Source organism: Xenopus laevis, chromosome 9_10S, assembly GCF_017654675.1.
Source record: "Xenopus laevis strain J_2021 chromosome 9_10S, Xenopus_laevis_v10.1, whole genome shotgun sequence".
NCBI lineage: Eukaryota > Metazoa > Chordata > Amphibia > Anura > Pipidae > Xenopus > Xenopus laevis.
Genome location: NC_054388.1, coordinates 91,480,334 through 91,502,489, shown reverse-complemented (window position 1 = coordinate 91,502,489; position 22,156 = coordinate 91,480,334). Strand labels below are relative to the sequence as shown.

Genomic DNA, 22,156 nt, shown 5'->3' with positions numbered 1-22,156 from the left:
ATTATGGTATACAGCAGAAATACTAAAATCTTGTTTGGGCTTCTTTCTAAACATTCTGCCATAGTAAATTAATAAAATAAATAGTCCAGCACACTATTACAACATAAACGCGGTATAGCAATGATTTGCTAAGGCAATCCAACACAGATAATGTCTTTTACAATTTCTTCATGCAATTTTCTTGTGCAAATAAAACACAAAATTAAGAAATTGCAGAAAGATATTCTACTGTAATTTCAGCTTCTTGAAAGTTGACACAGACTATTAACTCCAAGGTCAGCCATGATGTAAAATGATGCGAGATTCATATTACTGTTAAAAAAAATTGCTTTTGTAAATGTATAATTCTGTAAGGAAAGGAGGAAGTGTGCTGTTACTTTCTAGAATGCATTCTACAGAAAACAAATAGCCTTTTCTTGGTTTTATTTTGCATTGATGCAGCTTGGCCTGAATAAATGAGACGAGTGAAGCCACCATACCTTTGCTTAGGATGAGGCACAATCTCAAGGGAGAAAAATATAAAAACTGTAATGTAAATTTTGACATAGGGATTGACCCATAATCTACAGTTTACATGGTATATAATAATATGGGGGAGAGCTTCAAATTCAAGCAAATCCAAGGAAATCAGGGAAAAAGTTTAAATTTCTACTACATATTAGTCTGACTGCCATGGACAATGTAACTGTAACGAAGTCTCACCCTGGTGGTCTAGTGGGGGGACGGCAGGGATGCCTGCCGAGCCATGCTGCTCCTCTTCTTGTGCCGGGTTTCTATTAGTGCGCGCGCGCATGCACACTTCCGGATTTAAAGGCGCAATTAACTTAAAAAGGAGGGCTTCATTCTTGATCGTGTTTGCAAATAAGGACTGCCAGAAAAGGAAAGACTAGACTGTCCAATTAGAAGCCCTGATATTAAGTTACAATCCTTGTTTTGTGGTATAAAGTCTTCCAGTCTTAAAATGCACACGTCAAATAAAAACTTTAACTATAAGATCCCATGTTGTTGTGCAAGTAACATTCGGGCAATACTGCAAGTATAGGTTTGATAAGTTCCTCCAGTTGGTAAAGCTCCAATTGTACGCCACCTATAGCAGCATTGTGGTAACTGCTCTATGCAACCCTCACGGATGGCATAGCTCTTCTCTTCTCTTCTTGCTCCAATGAATAACTTACTGTAGATACTTAGTACTAAGTTCTATTTCACTCAAACAAGGCTTAACCAAAAGAGACCAGAATTTGGAATATTTTTGGAAGACAGAATTCAGCAGCTTCATCCACAATAATGTGCATGTGTCCATTTAAAACACACATCTAGAAAATAGAAATCAAAGCACACATATGCCATTAAAATATACGACAAAGGTGTGATGTTCAACAGGATTTGACTTCACTAACTCCAAACTAAATGCCCAAGAAACAAGATTAATTTGTGTATAGAGATGGGCGAATTTATTCACCAGGCGCAAATTTGTGGCGAATTCACCCGATTCGCCACCAGATTGAATAATAATAAATTTGCAAAACCACCGCCAGCGAATAAATTCACGAAACCGCTGTGAAAATTCAGCATCAAAAACGGACGCCGGTGTCAAAACTTTCATGTGTTTCGAGAATTTCGCACATTTTTGGCGAAACGAAACACCCCAAATTCGCCCATCACTAGTTGTGCATTTAATTCACATGGAGGTGTAAAAAACGAACACAAAACTTTTCTTAACACATTCTCTCATGCATCATAAACACATGCTACTGAATCAATCTGTAACCATTCCACCTTTCAAAAGCAACAGGGAAAGCTTTTCCACTCAACATTAAGCAAAGTACAATAATTATTTTCTTATTTGCAAAGGCATTCGCCAGATTAACCGCAGAGAAGTAATGAACAGATCTATCGCCCTTTCTATTCTGCACTTCAGGAAGAAGCCTCTGATTACATAATTAACCTGCGGTGCAGGTCGCATATCCCTTGATAGTAAAACTTTTCTTTGTTATACAATGTTGATACAGAAGACCACAGGAGATTATGTAAATCTCTAACACTTCAATTATTCTTCTTCTTCCAAGCACTGCGAGATAACAATCAATTTCTCTGTTGATTTTCATACTTATATATGCACTGAAGGGTAAATATATCTGCATAAGAACAAAAATGTGATCCAAAAGATCTTTCCATGGGCAGAAAACAATACAAGAAGGTGGCAATACTTGTGTAACTAGACAATGAAAGCAACAACATTTCTATCACATCATAGATCAAGGACTTTCTTCCAGTGGTGGTGAATCTCAGAATGTATTACTGGTCCTCACTTGTCCTTCTCACTTGGAGAAATTTACCTAACTAGCATTATTTTGTTAAAACCACCCCTTGTTCCTGTGCTTTATTCCGACACACTCCGATTCTTAAAAAAACACTTGGCCCTTTCTGAAATGCAAGAAACCTTTGGGATAGAGTCACAAAGTGCCACGGATGGACCATACTTTAAATCTTTTTTGGATTTCTTGGGTCACCAAGTCTGTACAGTGAGATACGTTTTCAAGAGCTTGCTCTTGCTACTCTACTACGGATTGTAAGAGCCATAATTAACACAAATATGGGACAGCTTATTAAGAATGCCACATGATGTTCCCTGAATTCCTAAAACAAAACAACCCTAGATATGGAAAACCCTTAGGAAAGTAGTTTTATAATATAAGAAAAAGTACTTGTGACATGCTTTGAGTTGAAGTAAAGTAGTATACAATGCAGTGGTTACAGAAGTGCAGAGCCTAGAATTCCTTGCTAAGTGTGATCAACATGGGACATCCACTGTTCCCTTTGTTTCAAGACGTTTTAGTTCTAGTTTAACTTTACACTTAATTGTAAGAAATGTGTTAGGTGCTAAATTGAGTGCAGGTAACGTATTTTAGCATAATCTCCCATGTCACCTTTATCAAAGAGCTTCTATATAATGCTAGCTCCTTCTGGTCCCAAATAGTACCCATGATCAATTCCTTCGTGTAGTATGTAGTGATTTAAGTATATAGAGAGCTGGACAAATTAGTTACATTGAAGAATACTTTTGATAAAATCTTTAGCAAAACTGGTCAGGACACATTTGTTTTAAGAATCCAATAATCTATCTATCTAAAGCAGAGGTGGCCATCACTAATTGAAATACAAGGGACCAATACTAGACCCACAGCTGGACTTGGGAATTCCCTCAGTTCTCGCTGTGCAACTATTGCATAATATTGAATCAATAACCACATTAAAAACAAATGAGGTCTCAGCTTAAAATAAACACAATTAACCAATACCAGAGAATACATAACCCTTGACTTTGTGATTCCTTAGATTACACCCACTGGAATTTACAGAACTATTGTGAGAATGAAAATGTAATATTAGCTTCAGCATACTGGAATAAGAAACGTTCTAAATACAATCAATTAAATATTTTGAACCGTTTCTGAAATAATCAAGTTTATCTTCACTATTCCTCTCTTTGCATCTGTTTCTCTTCTTTCTGTCTTTATTCAGGAGTTGGGTGTCAGATGAATGATCCAATATATCTTATAGGGGGTGGTACTTTTGCCTAGAAGATGTATTAGAGCTCACTCTATTAAAATCACCAGAAATCCTGTCTCTCTACATGCAGAATTTGTATATTTTGTTAGATTTTGTTTGTACTGGAATCAGTTATTTGAGTGAGCTCCACTACATCTGCTAGGAAAGGAAGCCCTCCCCGCCCCCTATAAGATATATTGAATCATTCATCTGACACCCAACTGCTGCATGAAGACAGAATGGAAATTCAATGTGAATTTGCGCCTGGCGAATCAATTCGCCCATCACGTGGGGGCACATTTATCAAGCATCGAATTTCAAGAGTTAATAAACCCTCAAAATTGACCCTCGAAGTTAAATCCTTAGAATTCAAATATCGAATTCGAAGGATTTAGTGCAAATGCTTTGATCGAACGATCGAAGTAAAAATCGCTCGATCGAACGAAAAAATCTTTTAGATTCAAACTATTTTAAGCGATCGATCCAAGGATTTTTATTCGATCAAAAAAATGTTAGAAAGGTGCTGGGGAAGGTCCCCATAAGCTAACATTACACCTGGGTAGGTTTAAAGTGGCGAAGTATGAAGTCGAAGTATTTTTTAAAGAGACACCAATTCGATGGTCGAAGTACCCAAAAAAATACTTTGAAATTCTAATTTTTTTACATTCGAATTCTTCACTCGAGCTAAGTTAATCTGCCCCTAAGTATTACCTTTGTCAGCAGAAGAACCCGCTTTTGAAGACGTCTCACCATCACCTCCTGATGCTCCCTTCTTTTCTTTTCTTCAAGATGCTCCCTTCTTTTCTTCAAGAAAACTAGCTGTTGCCGTGATCTTTCCAGCATTCTTGCACTAAAACACAGTAAACAAGGGATCGTACCATAAGTATTCAAAACTGACAAAGATAAAGAAATAACATAGAGGTTGAGTGAAGTGTTTACCAATACAAGGTGAAGATTTGACAGAGAGAGGATCTGTCATGTATTAGAGCCACTTACACTTTTCTTACAAATTGCTGTGGGTATTTCAGTAATAAGCCCAGATGTCAGGGTCAAATCCGACAGGACACTTGGTACGTTTAGTCATTTATTACGAGAATATAAAAAATATACCAGTTTACTTTAATGAAGTTATCTTGACAGGAGACACTTGAAACAGCATATACATCACTGCAGGTCAGTCAAGCAAGACGGTTCCAATGCTTAAGTACAGATACACTACAGCTCATGCATTGGCCAAGAAACATTTTAAGCAGATTACTATTAAAGAACTCAGTAGGAGTCTCATAAATATTAAGGTTTTTTTAATACTTTATAACTTACATTTTCTGCTCTAAAATGGTGCCAGACAATTTCCTATTTTGGCCTCCGCACTTGGGAATTTATTTAGTAGTCTGTAGAGAAAAAGCCAAAATAACGGCCTTTGGATATAGGTGCTATACTTCAGTAAATGCCATAATGAAAAAAAAATGTTGCATTCAATTTAACTCTCTATCTTATACAATTTTAACATTTAGGTGGGGTATTTTTTAAAATTTGTATTTTTCTCAATTTTAAAATCTGAACAAAACTTGTGCATGCGGGAGAAGTCTCAACAATATTGTGTGCAATCCACAGTCGTCCGAAAATCTAAAATTTTCTGCATTTTCAAGCGAAAACCAGCGTTAAACAATTCGAAACCCTTGAAGATCATGAAGGAAAAACATTTTCCAATTGTTATAGGGACATCTGCTATTGAGTATTTTTGGGTTTTAACAGTTTTAGAGCATAATAAATCTTGAAACATTTAAAGGGATCCTGTTTTTTTTAAAAAAAACACGTCAGTTAATAGTGCTGCTCCAGCAGAATTCTGCACTGAAATCCATTTCTCAAAAGAGCAAACAGAGTTTTTTATATTCAATCTTGAAATCTGACATGGGGCTAGACATATTGTCAATTTCCCAGCTACCCCTGGTCATGTGACTTGTGCCTGCACTTTAGGAGAGAAATGCTTTCTTGCAGGCTGCTGTTTTTCCTTCTCAATGTAACTGAAGGAGTCTCAGTGGGACATGGGTTTTTACTATTGAGTGTTGTTCTTAGATCTACCAGGCAGCTGTTATCTTGTGTTAGGGAGCTGTTATCTGGTTACCATTCCATTGTTCTTTTGTGTGGCTGCTGGGGGGGAAAAGGGAGGGGGTGATATCACTCCAACTTGCAGTACAGCTGTAAAGAGTGATTGAAGTTTATCAGAGCACAAGTCATATGACTTGGGGCAGCTGGGAAATTGACAATATGTCTAGCCCCATGTCAGATTTCAAAATTGAATATAAAGAAATCTGTTTGTTCTTTTGAGAAATGGATTTCAGTGCAGAATTCTGCTGGAGCAGCACTATTAACTGATTCATTTTGAGAAAAAAATGTTTTCCCATGACAGTATCCCTTTAAGTTAATTTCTAAAAAATATGTTTTTCCACCTCAAAAACTCAACCAGAAAATATGAGGCTTAATAAATAGACCAGTTTATTTTTTGACTACTTGTGGTCACCCTTTTTTAAATTTACATTTAGCAGTTATGGGTAGGACCATGCCATCACCCTGGCTGCAGAATCAAGCAATACCTGTAATATGCCTGATTAAATATTAAAGGGAAACACACCCTATAGAAAGCAGTTCCCAAAAATAGCAAGGACAACGTCAAATCCAGCCAAGACTCACATAGCCTTGCATGTGCTGCTGATTCACATACCTGTGAAGAAGGAAAATCACAGAAGCATGCAAAACATTGGGAGAATAGACCTGGCTGGAGGAGATCCAGTAGTAGTTTCAATAGTAAATGTAGGCAGGACCAGTAGTGAGGGAGAATAAAAACATATATCAGAAAGTTGCTAAGAATTAAGCAAATTATATTTCCTTAGGTATTTGCCTATAGTTCTCCTTTAATTGAAAAGAAAAAAACACCATACAAAATGGGAATTTCCTCTTGTAATAATCTCCCTTTAATTATTGTTAATTCATCAAAAGGCCTCTGTTTTGTCCTGTCGAGAACACAACAACAGATACCCCAAGACATTACAGAGGTAACATCGTTTATCTGGACACTTTAAATAGGCCATTTTCACAACCCTTTCTATTTAAATGAACACATTGACATTGGGGGTCATTTATCAACACTGGGCAAATTTGCCCATGGGCTGTAAGCCATGGCAACCAATCAAATTGCTGCTTTCATTGTTCTACTTGCAGCTGGCTTTAAAAATCTAATCACTGATAGGTTGCTATAGGTAACTGCCCATGGGCAAATTTGCCCAGTGTTGATAAATGATTATGAGCCCCACTATGCCTTGGCATGCCATGTAAGCCAAATTTAGCTTGCTCTAGCTTAATAAAAATCCATACATCTGTAAACTTTCTAATTGCGAAGCTTATGCACTGCTGCTCTTGGAATAAAACAAAGCCCTTCTCCAAAATATGATGTGACATACAGACATTCAGATCGAGTAACTAATAGGGCACATTTGGCAATAAACGTAATTATTTCTGAGCCCTGTCTAATAGTATATTTAAGTGACATTACTACCACCTCTGGGTCCTCCTCTGAGCATAAGTGATTAAAAAGTATAAAGAAAAACCAACAACGTGTTACTGTTGATAAATTGAAAACCAATTTAAGATACAGTTTAATTCCAAACTCTTTATAGTTTAGTGTTATAATCAGCAGCTGTGAAATTGAGTCTTTTCAACTGCGGATTCAGGTGGAAAGGTTCACTGTTCAGGCTTTAAATCATGCCATGAAAACAGATAATTTAATTGCATAATCTCTATCACCGCATCTGCTCACAGTTTTAATTAGTTTCATTTTTTTTTAATTTTCTAAAACACAGTAAGTCAAGTCATGTAAAGGCACAATTTCATGCCAAGTTGCAGCCTTCAAACTCAATTTACTGGACTTTAAGACAATCTGGTTTTGTGCCTCTCGCCCAAGTGAAATGGGGTGTGCAAGGAGGAAGGCACTGCCAATAGAACATGAAAATGAACATTCAAGATCAGATCTTCTCCACTAATATGTAGAATACAAATGTGCATAGACCTGTGGTGTACCGTCCTAGAATCCCCTTTGTCATTTCAAAAATGTATGTTACACGAAAACGGGATCCTCAATTATGCTGTAAATTCACTGTCATTGTACTGTGTATACCTTAAAAGATCACTTTTACTCCATATGTTTACAGTTCAGACCCAGACTTGTTCTTTGCTACTCAGTAGTGAATGAACTTTGTTGACGAATCCCAACCAATCCATCAATGTGACTATAGATCATGTTGATTATAAAAATGGATTCTTTTTTTCAGTGTGCTTCACATTTTTCCCTAATTTTTACTGATTTGATAATGCAAATTAGGATTTGCGTCCGGCTCAGGATTTGTCCAAATCCTTCTTGGAAGATTTAAAATTTGGCCAAATCCAGAAACTACCTGGATTTAATCTGTAAGAAGCATACACCTAGGGGTTATTTACTAAACTCCGAAAGCAAAAAATCACGAAAAAGTCGTGATTTTTTTTTATAAATTCAGACTTTTAAAAAATCACAAATTTTTCGGATTTTATTAAACCCCGAGGATGGAAAAGTCAGAATCTGAAAATCCGCCATCTCAGACCTGTTGAGGTTGTATATAAGTCAATGGGAGTCCCAATGATTTTTTGATGTGCGCTGGGTTTTGTGCAATACCCAGAAGTTTTCGGAGTTTTCAGGTGAAAATTACAGAAAAAATCGTGAAAATCGGATGAAAAAGTCAGAAAAATTCTTGGAAATCGGATCTTTTTCCCGCAAAGCAAATTTTCGGGAAAATGTAATAATAAATAAGCGTAAATAATTCGGACTTTGATAAATAACCCCCCATCTTTTTTATCTGTTTCAAAAAAACCAAAGCTACTCCCAATACCTCAGCAATGCATACCTACCCAGAGCACTTATTTACTCATGAGAGATGTGATGTTGACCAGACCAAACCAAGCTTCTGTCTTTCTGTTGTGTATGTATTGCCAGAACAAAGTTATTGCTTGCCTGCCTACATCAATCAGCACCTTTGCAGATCTATTAAATACATACTTTTGCTGCAGTATTATAGGTTCAGCAAATTTACAAATTTGTCCCACTTTAAGTGCAATTCACTTTGCACTATTATTGCTATTTAAAGCCACGAATGAAGATTACAGACAACTCAGTATATGCAAATACTACTGACACAAAGGGGCCGATTCACTAACTTCGAGTGAAGGATTCGAAGTAAAAAAACTTTGAATTTCGAAGTGTTTTTTGGGCTACTTCGACCATCGAATGGGCTACTTCGACTACGACTTCGAATCGAAGGATTCGAACTAAAAATCGTTCGACTATTCGACCATTCGATAGTTGAAGTACTGTCTCTTTAAGAAAAAACTTTGACCCCCTAGTTCGCCATCTAAAACCTACCGAACTCAATGTTAGCCTATGGGGAAGGTCCCCATAGGCTTGCCTAAGTTTTTTTGGTCGAAGGATAATCCTTCGATTGTTGGATTAAAATCCTTCGAATCGATTATTCCTTTGATCGAACGATCGAACTATTTGCTCTAAAATCCTTCGACTTCGATATTCGAAGTCGAAGGATTTTAATTCCCAGTCGAATATCGAGGGTTAATTAACCCTCGATATTCGACCCTTGGTGAATCAGCCCCAAAGTGTAGAATTGGGAGAAAAAGGCAAAGATCAATCTATGGAAGTACTAAGGCCAGCAATGGAACGGAATGCAGAGAAGGACAGTGCTCTGATGAAATAAAAAGTGGAAACCGTAGTCATGGTACATATTTGTGAGATGGAAAAATTCCTATTTAAGGGCAGTTAGGATTATTTATGTATTTAGTTTCCATCTGAACATGCATGTGCATCGCCAAGAAAAAAAAATTCTCCCTTGCTGTCTTGTTCCCTAAGCACAGTGGCATCTTCAAAACTATCCAGCTTCAAAACAGATCAGCTTCACAGGTACTGTAAATGCTAAATTCCATTTCTCAGGCCATCAGTTATTTGCTTCTCAAAAACCGAATATACTTGGCTTCCTTCATGATCAAAAAAGCTCTTATGCATCCTCTACATAAACAAAAAATATGTGTTAACCCATAAAAAGCAAAGGCTTTCAGTCTATTCACAATATACAATCCATTTTGAAGGAAAAATGACAAAACAAATCATTGTGGCACATTCAGCAGTAGAAAGGGAGAAGTCCGTATCCTTAGGGGAATTCAGATAAGGAAATTGTTTCAGAGAAAAGTCCTTGGAAAAGCACTGTCATCTTGAAATAGTTCTTGCTATGTCTGAATTTAAAAGGGCCTGTTGATGCTGATTTGTTAGATGTGGCAAGGGGAATGGCAGCACCCACTTGTAAGCATGAATGTAAATAATAACAAAATAAATATATGTTGTGTATTCATTTTGTACTATCAGCAGTATAACTCCTTACAGTTCGATAGCGGTATGACAGCACTGCAACTCAAAGAAGTCTTCTGTTCGTATATATAGGTTAGAATTCAGTTTATAAAATTATAAAGGTCATGTTAGAAAGCAAGGAATATGCAAATACTCTATATGGGCAAGAGTTATCTGGACACCATTGGTATCAGTATGATGCAAGCCCTTCCTTTGCTGTTTTAAAAGCCTCTGCTCTTCTGGAAAGGTTTTCCCCTAGGTGTTTGAACACTGCTGGCAGAACACCGATGATTATTATCATTAAGATTTATTTATATAGCGCCAGCATATTTCACAGCTCTGTAAAGTAAATGTGTTTATACAACTAAATCACATTAATTACATACAAAGAACATATGGAGTTACATACATCACAACCAATACCGGTATAAGAGGTGAGGAAGGCCCTGTGCAAAAGAGCATACAATCTAAAGGGAAGGAAATAAGACACAATATGTGGGAGTGTGCAAGATCAGAATTAAGTGAGTGAGAGATGTAGAACTGAGTGTGGTATTACATTTGGTAGTTATGCAGAGTGAGAGTAGGCTTCTCTAAGGAAGTGCATTTTAAGAGATCTTTTGAAAGTAAAAAGGTTGGGAGAAAGTCAGACAGACCGTGGGAGAGAATTCCAGAGGAGGGGTGCAGCCCTTGCAAAGTCTTGAATGCGAGCATGTGAGGAGGTAATGAGAAGAGTTGAGTAGCAGGTCAGTAGAGGAGCGTGGTAAGCGGTTGGGTCAGTATATAAAGATGAGTTCAGAGATGTAGGGTGGAGCAGAGTTATGAAGTGCTTTGAATATCAGGGTCATTAATTTGAATTTTATTCTGAAAGGTTGCAGAAGCCAGTGCAGGGATTGACAGAATGGCATGGCAGAGGAGGAGCGGTTGCTGAGGTATATGAGCCTCGCAGCAGTGTTCATTATGGACTGGAGAGGTGACAGCAGGGCCGCCATTAGAAATCACGGGGCCCCGTACAACAAAATTTTTGGGGCCCCCTGGGCCCCGCCCACACTGACGACCAAGCTCCGCCCCATATCCCGCCCACATCGCAGTTAAAAGACCACACAGACATCAGCGCTAAAAAAGTAACCCCCCCCCCACACAAGTTGTAAAAAGCTATTGATGGTCAGGGCCCCCTTATAAAAAAAATTGGGGCCCCAAAAAAAAAAATTAAAATTTTTTTTTTTTTAAAAACATTGGTGGCAGGGGCCCCCTGTTAAAAAAAACTTGGGGCCCCAACAAAAAAAAATGTAAAAAAAACTAAAAAATAAACAAACATTGGTGGCAGGGGCCCCCTTCTAAGTTAAAAACAAATTGGGGCCCCAAAAAAAAATTTGAAAAAAAATTAATTTTTTTTTGAAAAAAAAAAAAAACATTGGCGGCAGGGGCCCCCTTATAAGTTAAAAACAAATTGGGGCCCCAAAAAAAAAATTTTTTTGAAAAAAAATTTTTTTGAAAAAAAAAAAAATGGTGGCAGGGGCCCCCTTACAAGTTAAAAACAAATTGGGGCCCCAAAAAATTTTAAAAAAAAATAATTTTTTTTTGAAAAAAAAAAAAACTGGTGGCAGGGGCCCCCTTACAAGTTAAAAAAATTTGGGGCCACCAAAAAGAAAATTAATTTTTTTTTTTTAAAAAAAACCCAAAAAAAAACAATGGTGGCAAGGGGCCCCTTACGAGTTAAAAAAAAAATTGGGGCCCCAAAAACAAAAGTTTTAAAAAAAAGATTGGTGGCAGGGGCCTATAGAATATTAAAATAATACATTGGTGGCCAGGGGATTAAAAAAAAAAAAACACAAACTGGTGTTCAGTAGAATTGAACTCATGGCTTCAGTACTTCAACTTCGCCTCCTTTCGTGACTTCGGGTCTTTTCACCGCTTCAGGACTTCGGCTTCGGCTGTTTTCGTGACTTCGGGTCTTTGCGCTGCTTCAGGACTTCGGCTTCGGCTGTTTTCGTGACTTCGGGTCTTTTCGGCGCTTCGTGACTTCGGGACTTCGGCTTTTTCCGTGACTTCGGGTCTTTTCGTCGCATCGGCTTCGGCTTTTCGGCACTTCCGCATTCGGCACTGAAGAGGCAAGACGTACGGCTCGGGCGCTCGTAAGGGGGGCCCGGATCTTCAAAAAAATGCAGCGCTGCCGGGCCCCCCTTCATGCCCGGGCCCGGTACGCTTGTCCCCCCTGTCCCCCCCTGATGGCGGCCCTGGGTGACAGTCTCTGGAGGGGAAGGCCAATTAAAAGAGAGTTACAGTAGTCTAGACGTGATATGATGAGAAAGTGAATAAGAATTTTGGCAGCATCTTGGGTGATAAATGATCGTATTTTGGATATGTTCCTTAGGTGGAAGTGACATGATTTAATAAATGATTGGATATGAGGAGTGAAGAACAGGGCAGAGTCTAGGATAACCCCAAGGCACCGGGCCTGGGGAAATGGGGTGATAGTGGAATTATTAGCTATGATGGAAATTTCAAGGATGTTAATGGTGTTAGTTGGATGAAAGAGAACCATTTCCATTTTAGAGAGGTTTAATTTAAGGTAGCGTTGCAACATCCAAGTAGAGATAGCGGACAGGCACGAGTTAGGAGTTCTGGGTTGAGATCAGCAGAGGAGAGATAGAGCTGAGTGTCATCAGCATAGAGGTGGTAGTGGAAACCCCGTAGAGGGTGAATAAGAAGGAGCCCAGGACAGAGCCTTGAGGAACTCCAATAGAAAGAGGAAGGGGAGAAGAGGATACTCCTCCATTGTAGGAGAAACTGAAGGAACATTAGTGAGGTAAGTAGGGATGGGTGAATTTGACCCGTTTTGCCAAAAATTTGCCCATTAAAGTCTATGAGCATCAAAAAAATGTTTTTTTTGACGCGGATCTTTTTTTTTTTTGACACACAACACCATACAAGTCTATGTGCGGCATTTTTGCGGCGAAACAAGGCAAAAAAATCCGCCCAGCCCTAGAGGTAAGAAGAAAACTAGGACATGTTGGGCACCGATGACCGACTTGGCTCACTCTTGGCATTTCAGTTCATCCCACAGGTGTTCAGTTGGGTTGATGGCTTTGTGCAGGTCAGTCAAGTTTTTCCTCTCCTATATTGGAAATCCCATTTTGTATGAGCCTTGCTTTATGCTGAAACAGGAAAGAGCCTCCACCACAGAATAATCAAGAATATCATCATACCTTGTAGCCTTAATGTTGCTTTCAATGGAACTGGTAGCGCCTACCCAAAACCATAGAGATGCCCCTGAGCATTATTCCTCCTCCACCAACTTTATATTTGGCATTATAAATTTAGGCAGGTAGTATTTTCCTGGCATTTTACAGAATGGAAGATGGTGAAATGCCATTTATATCTCCAGCCGACGTGGTTTCACTGCTCCGGAGTCCAGCAGCCATGGCCTTTTTACCACTGCAGCTAATGGGGGTCATTTATCAACACTGGGCAAATTTGCCCATGGGCAGTAACCCATAGCAACCAATCAGATTGCTGCATTCATTGTTTTACTTACAGCTGGCTAATCACTGATTGGTTGCTATAGGTAACTGCCCATGGGCAAATTTGCCCAGTGTTGTTAAATGAGCCACACTGTTGGTCAGTGGTCACTGCATATGGTGGAGTTAGGTTTGCTTGCCTTTAAGCATCCATACAAACAACATGCTTCCCAAGGGCACACTAGGCACTTATCTCCACCCGTGTTTTGCAGGCAGGCTGAGAGAAGCAGATCTGATCATATGAGCTTCCGTGTTTTTCTGCACTGACAGAGACAGCATCAGCAGAGTGCCTGAAAAACACAATACAATGCCTAAGAAGAGTAATTGTGCCAACTATGCCTAGGGAGACAGATTGCAACTCAAAAGTGATCCATGTATGGAAAGAGTGTTGAAGGAAGGAAATCTGTCACATGCATAGGATCATGGTAATATATATCATTTGCAATAAATGGATTCTACATGTGTCTTTATAGACAATAACAACAAATTGCTCCCGATTACCATATTAACACTGGTTTTTTTTAAATACTTTTTATTTTAGAGATTCTCTTATGGTAGAAGAGTGTAATCTAAAATATTAAACCATTTCCCCCAGTGCTTTGGTGATAGCTGTCATTTATCAGGCTCCAATGAAGACTGTTCTCCGGCAAGCACCACTGTGAACCGCCAGAGGCAAAATAATGGGGCGATGGCATTGATTAGATATTGTGTGAACAAAGATACGTGCCGAGCATAATCCATCTTATGCTGCAAGCCTCAGGGGGACACATATCCATTCCAGTAAAAACATTTCAGATATGATTAACTATAAAGTATAAACACTAAATTTAAAATCCAGAACTGGAACGAGCTCGGAATAATGCAGACAAGAGATTCTGGGCCTATATTGATTAAAAAAATGAACTGTTTACAATAAATGTTCCCTGTTTTCTGAGAAATTTCCCCATGCCTGTGGTATACATATTTTTCATTGTCACAGAAAAAAACAAAGTAGTTTAAGATAAGAAACTACATCTAAAATGAGGGGAAATGAACTTCTTACAGAGGTGCTTTGCCTGTATACAAGCCGAATAAGGTGATCTATCTGTCAATGACTCACTGCAGAACAGATGCTTTGTAGCATGGGAAAACAATGACACTAGCTCAATACTGTGCTGAATATGGTACAGCTACAAAGACAGCTCAACCTCCCTGTCTAAAGGGCTACACATTTTGATATATAGAAATCTGAAGACAGCCTCTTAAAGGAGAACTAAACCCCCATGGCCAAAAGTCCATAATGGCCCCCCTCCACTTTCCCCCTCCCTGCCTCCCCCCTGCACAGTGTAACCCCAGAATTGTGTCCCCTCTAGAAATGCCCAACTGACCGCACATGCAAAGTCAGCCCATCGGAGCTCACGGGTGCCCTCTTCGGCCATTCAGTATTCTTCATAAAGTGAGGCCGTATTGGTGCATGCGCAGTTGGAGCAATCTTCCGATTCATGACAACTGCTCATGCACTGAAAGTGAAGGAAATTGCCAAAGTGAAGGAAGGAGACCTGAAGAATACCGAAGTGCCGGAAGATGTCGCCTGTGAGCTTCCCTGCACTGACTCTGCAAGTGCGTTCAGAATTTCTAGAGGGGACACAATTCTGGGGTAACAATGCGCAGTGTTGTTGCTATGGGTGACTTCAATTATCCAGACATTGACTGGGGTAATGGGGTTGCTAAGACAGAAAAAGCTAGTAGGTTTGTAAATATGCTGAATGACAACTTTTTATTCCAGCTCGTTCAAGAACCTACTAGGAATAACTCTCTTTTGGACCTTGTAATAACTAACAATACTGAACTCATCTCTAACATTTGTGTGGGTGAGCATTTAGGGAATAGTGATCATAACATGGTCTCCTTTGAGATTCTGTTGCAGAAGCAATTCTATAAGGGAGTAACTAAAACACTAAATTTCAGACGTGCAAACTTTGACAGTATAAGGGCATCTCTGCAACATATTAAGTGGGAAATGCTTTTCACAGGGTTAAACACAGAACAAAAATGGGAAGTCTTTAAAATGCTGCTTAATAAATATACTTGTCAGTATATTCCACTTGTAAGCAAGGAACGTCGTTGCAAAGCAAACCTTTTTGGTTCAATAGAAGCGTTGGTGTTGAGGTGGGTAAGAAAAGACGTGCTTTTAAGGCTTTCAAGTTAGCTGGTACAGCCGAAACATTTATAAGGTACAAGGAGGCCAATAAATCATGCAAAGAAGCTATAAGGCAAGCTAAAATTGCTATAGAAAAGGATATTGCAGCAAGCAGTAAAAAAAATCCCAAATTATTTTTTAAATATGTCAATAGTAAAAAAATGAAGCAGGAAGGGGTGGGACCCTTACTATCAGAGGGGGATCAGCTGGTTGATGAAAACAAAATAAAAGCGCAGATTCTGAACTCGTATTTTTCATCTGTTTACACAAATGAAGAACCAGTAAGTGAAGGTTTCCTTCTTAACACTCCCAATTCTAGTAATACAACTAATGATGCATGGTTCACACAAGAAGAAATTCAAAAGAGACTTGAACAGGTTAAGATTAACAAAGGTCCAGGGCCAGATGGTATTCATCCCAGGGTAATTAGCGAGCTTAGCTCTGTGATTGCCAAACCTCTTTACTTAATTTTTCAGGATTCATTGAGATCTGGTATTGTGCCAAGAGACTGGCGAATTGCTAATGTGGTGCCTCTATTCAAAAAAGGATCCCGTTCTCAGCCTCAAAACTATAGGCCAGTTAGTCTGACGTCAGTATTAGGAAAGCTTTTCGAAGGGTTAATAAAGGATAAGATACTGGACTTCATAGCAAATCATAATACTATGAGTTTGTGCCAGCATGGTTTTATGCGTAATAGATCTTGCCAGACTAACTTAATTTCTTTTTACGAGAATGTAAGTAGAGACCTCGATTCTGGGATGGCAGTGGATGTGATTTACTTAGACTTTGCTAAAGCATTTGATACAGTGCCACACAAAAGGTTACTGGTTAAATTAAGGAATGTTGGCCTGGAACATAGTATTTGTACCTGGATAGCGAACTGGCTAAAAGATAGACTACAAAGAGTGGTGGTAAATGGAACATTTTCTAATTGGACCAGTGTTGTTAGTGGAGTACCACAGGGCTCTGTACTAGGTCCCTTGCTTTTCAACTTGTTTATTAATGACCTGGAGGTGGGCATTGAAAGTACTGTTTCTATTTTTGCAGATGATACTAAATTGTGCAGAACTATAGGTTCCATGCAGGATGCTGCCACTTTGCAAAGTGATCTGTCTAAACTGGAAAACTGGGCAGCAAACTGGAAAATGAGGTTCAATGTTGATAAATGCAAGGTTATGCACTTTGGCAAAAATAATATAAATGCAAGTTATACACTAAATGGCAATGTGTTGGGAGTTTCCTTAAATGAAAAGGATCTAGGGGTCTTTGTAGATAACACGTTGTCTAATTCTGGGCAGTGTCATTCTGTGGCTACTAAAGCAAATAAAGTTCTGTCTTGCATAAAAAAGGGCATTAACTCAAGGGATGAAAACATAATTATGCCTCTTTATAGGTCCCTGGTAAGGCCTCATCTGGAGTATGCAGTTCAGTTTTGGACTCCAGTCCTTAAGAGGGATATAAATGAGCTGGAGAGAGTGCAGAGACGTGCAACTAAATTGGTTAGAGGGACGGAAGACTTAAATTATGAGGGTAGACTGTCAAGGTTGGGGTTGTTTTCTCTGGAAAAAAGGCGCTTGCGAGGGGACATGATTACACTTTACAAGTACATTAGAGGACATTATAGACAAATGGCAGGGGACCTTTTTACCCATAAAGTGGATCACCGTACCAGAGGCCACCCCTTTAGACTAGAAGAAAAGAACTTTCATTTGAAGCAACGTAGAGGGTTCTTCACAGTCAGGACAGTGAGGTTGTGGAATGCACTGCCGGGTGATGTTGTGATGGCTGATTCAGTTAATGCCTTTAAGAATGGCTTGGATGATTTTTTGGACAGACATAATATTAAAGGCTATTGTGATACTAAACTCTATAGTTAATATAGGTATGGGTATATAGAATTTTAATTAAAAGTAGGGAGGGGTGTGTGTATGGATGCTGGGTTTTCATTTGGAGGGGTTGAACTTGATGGACTTTGTCTTTTTTCAACCCAATTTAACTATGTAACTATGTAACTATGTAACTATGTGGGAGGCAGATAGGGGGGTCAGCAGAGGGGGTTCAGTGGGGACATTTGGCCATGGGGGGTTTAGTTCTCCTTTAACTACACATAATGAAGCTGCTTAAAATAGTATAGAATTCATTAGGGGCAACAAAGGGGTTGTCTTTAGGTCTCTACAAGATGAACATTCCCCTGAATTGTAAAGGGGTAACTTTGTGATCCCTAAAATGTTAGGGTTTTGGCAGATTACAGCGCCTTGACCTGTAAACTGGTCTGTGTTTATGTGCAGTGTAGCACTAGGCAACAGATCACAGCAGTAAACAAGAACTTTTGTTAGAAATTTGTCCCACTTTAAGTGCAATTTAATCACTGTTATTGCTATTTTAGAGAGAAATAAACCCTAAAAATTTATATAGTTAAAAATGCCATATTTTAAATACTGAACTTATTGCACCAGCCTAAAGTTTCAGCTTGTCAATAGCAGCAATAATCCAGGACTTGTCACAGGGGGTCACCATCTTGGAAAGTGTCTCAGTGGGCTCTGAGCAGCTGTTGAGAAGCTAAGCTTAGGGGGTGTCACACATTATCAACAGACCTGTAAAATAAGCTGATTATTAAATTATAATGCTAGTTGCACTGGTTTCTGAGCTGCCAGGCCGTAATTATCTGTATTAATTACTAATCAGCCTTATATTGTGACATTTCTATTCTATGTGTACTGTATATTGTGAGTGGGTCCCTAAGCTCAGTAAGTGAAAGCAGCACAGAGCATGTGCAGTGAATCAGCAGAAAAGAAGATGGGGAGCTACTGGGGCATCTTTGGAGACACAGATCTCAGAACAGAAGGGTTGTGGTTGCCTTGAGCTGGTAGAGAAGCGCAAAACATAATGTACAAAATTTCTAGCTATTTCTTTAGTTACGTTTAAATCCTCATTTAAAGCCATGAATTAAGATTACTGACACTCAGTACAAGTATGGGACCTGTTAACCAGAATGCCCGGGACCTGGGGCTTTCCAAATAACAGATCTTTCCATAATTTGTATCTTCATGTCTTAAGTCTATTAAAAAATCATGTAAACATGAAATAAACCCAATACGCTGGTTCTGATTCCAATATTAATTATTCGTTAATTATATATTACTTTGGATCATGTACAAGGTACTGTTTTAGCATTACAGAGAAAATTTTTAAAATGTGGATTATTTGGATAAAATGGAGTCTATGGGGTATATTTATTGAAGAGTCACGTTAGAGATCACCAGAGTCCACTAGTGTGAAATTCTGCCACTTTCCATTCATTTCTATGGGATTTTAAAAAGGGTTTTTATCAATGGGTGAAAGTACAGTTCACACTTTGATAAATATGCCTGTAAAAATCCCATAGAAATGAATGGAAAGTGGAGGAATTTCACACTAATGGACTCTAGTGATCTCTAACTTCACTCTTTGATAAATATACCCCTATGAGAGAAGGTCTTTCCATATTTGGGAGCTTTCTAGAAAACAGATCCCATACCTATATATTTAAATACTATTGACACAAAGGGGCCGATTCACTAAATTCGAGTGAAGGATTCGAATGTAAAAAACTTCGAATTTCGAAGTATTTTTTGGGTACTTCGACCATCGAATTGGTTGAATTCGTTCGAATTCGAACGATTCGAACGATTCGAACTAAAAATCGTTCGACTATTCGACCATTCGATAATCGAAGTACTGTCTCTTTAAAAAATACTTCGACCACCTACTTCGGTAGATAAAACCTACCGAAGTCAATGTTAGCCTATGGGGAAGGTCCCCATAGGCTTGCCTGTGATTTTTTGATCGAAGGATTTTCCTTCGATCGTTGGATTAAAATCCTTCGAATCGTTCGAAGGATTTGCGCAAAATCGTTCGACTTCGATATTCGAAGTCGAACGATTTTAGTTCCCAGTCGAATATCGAGGGTTAATTAACCCTCGATATTCGACTATTGATGAATCGGCCCCAAAGAGTGCAATTAAGAGAAAAGTTAAAGGTTAGTCATGAGTGAAATTACACCAGATTTTTCCGCGAAAAAGACACCCATAGGCTCTAATGGTTGAAAAAACAATTGTTGCGCACCAATTACCGTATATACTCGAGTATAAGCCATCCCGAGTATAAGCTGAGGTACCTAATTTTACCTCCAAAAACTGGGAAAGCTTATTGACTTGAGTATAAGCCTAGGGTGAGAAATGCAGCAGCTTCTGGTAAGTTTCAATCAAAAAATTTATGGTTTCTGCTCCCATTGGAGGTGCCAGCGACTATTCTTGGAGACTATTCTTGGACGCTGGCGACTATTCTTAGGCGCTGGCGACTATTCTTAGATGCCGGTGACTATTCTTAGACTGCGGCAACCGTTTTTGCGATTGACCCGAGTAAAAGCCGAGGTAGAATTTTCCATCATATTTTGGGGGCTGAAAAACTCGGCTTATACTCGAGTATATACGGTACTTCAACGTATATTCCGAATTTGTTGCTGTTTGAGAATTTTTGGCAAAGCAATTCATTCATCACAAGTAAAGGTTTTTCTACGGAGGTACTACGGCCAGCTGGCACCAACGAGCTGCTCCCAATGTAAGGGAATGTAGTGGGGGTCAGTGTGCACCATGTAGCCCAATATTTAATTGCGTAGCTGACCCTATCATACAGGTTAAAAAAGACAGATAGAAGAAGATCATATTGGACTGCTTATGCAGTTCTCTTCTGATGGGACTACATAATTTAATAATCCAATGATTGTGCGAGCAAATTGGATCATTTGGGTGGTGAAATCAAGCAAACATTCAGTGGTTTGGTAACTGCACTAAACAAGGATTTTTATGTGTATGGCCACCTTAAAAAAGCTTAAAAAGGCTTACATTATGGGGGTTATTTATTAAAATCCAAAAATGTCTCACTATTTTCTTAAAACCCATTTGACCGAACTCCTATCCACATTTTACCATATTTATCAATAAATTCACTGGTGCTAAAATTGTGAAAAAATCCAAATCATACAATATTTTCACATTTGATGACCAAAAACCCACAAATTAATTGGATTATTGGACAAAACCAAGCACAGATCATGATATCTTCCAATTATAAATGGGACATCTACCATTGACGTCTTTGAGGATGACATTTTTGTACTTTTTTTTAAAGCTTTTTTTTTATACCTCTTAAAAAATGTGACTCACTTCAGGTCTGAGGTGGAGTACTTCTTTATTCTGACTTTTAGCAGCCTCAGGGATTTATTAAATCACAGAACATTTGTTTTGTTTTTTTCTTACAAAAAAATGGTGTTTTCCCCTTAAAAACCCAGACCAGAAAAAAATTGACTTTAATAAATAACCCCCTTCATGTTAAATATTTAATATGACAAATAACAGAGAAATATTAACACTTACATAAAAGATTAAATGGTATTACAATCGAGTGGTGCCACAGCTGACTGGACGCAGGTACAGGTATAGGATCCCTTATCCGGAAACCCGATATCCAGAAATCTCCGAATTACAGAATTGACTCCATTTTATCCAAATAATCCAAATTTTTAAAAATGATTTTCTTTTTCTCTGTAATAATAAAACAGTAGCTTGTACTTGATTCCAACAAAGATATAATTAATCCTTATTGGAAGCAAAACCAGCCTATTGGGTTTATTTAATGTTTAAATGAATTTCTAGTAGACTTAAAGCATGAAGACCCAAATTACAGAAAGATCCGTTATCCGGAAAACCCCAAGTCCCAAGCATTCTGGATAACAGGTCCCATACCTGTATAGCATTTTCTTTCCATACATTATTTTAGGATTATTAGCTCTTTATATCTTTGAAATAAATAAGCACAAAGCATACAGATGGGCTAACATCTATAAGAAGAGGATTTCCTCAGAGCAAAGCATTGAAGACAAAATAGTTATGAGATATTCTCAAGAAATTGTTTATCAATATGAGTAAGTGAGGCAAGAGGGAAAACTATTAGCGCTTACTTACAAACAGCAGAAGGGCTTAGCGGAGGGGAAAAATATAAAACAAATCTAATATGCCAGCCTTAAATATAATCCGCCTTGCATGGTTTCATCTTCAACTTCTATTTTACGTTCCAACAAAGTATTGATTGCAATCTGCAAATGGGAAAAAAACAAAACCAAAAATAATTAGAAATCAGAGCGAAAGTGGCAATAACCAGTTGTAAAGCACCGGCCACAGAGTTCCGGCAATCACTCATAACGTCTTGTCTGACGACGTTTAGATTATTAACATTCCTTTGATTTGAAATCCACAAACGGAATTTGCATTTTCAAATAAACAGGACAAAACTGGAAACACGGTTCTGACCTTGAAGAAAATTACACTCAGGTTTAATTCGATCTAAGTAGCAATGAAGAGTCACTTTTACGCACACGGGAACTGTAATGTCAGGAGGGCTTAGCTTCAAATCCCAATACCTTGAGCTCCAGGGTAAGAG

At 38.5% G+C, this 22,156-nt stretch overlaps 1 pseudogene; it reads right to left on the bottom strand.

Annotated features, from left to right (window-relative positions):
- The window catches only part of LOC108703128, a 533,218-nt pseudogene that overhangs the window by 377,071 nt on the left and 133,991 nt on the right, over window positions 1–22,156 (bottom strand).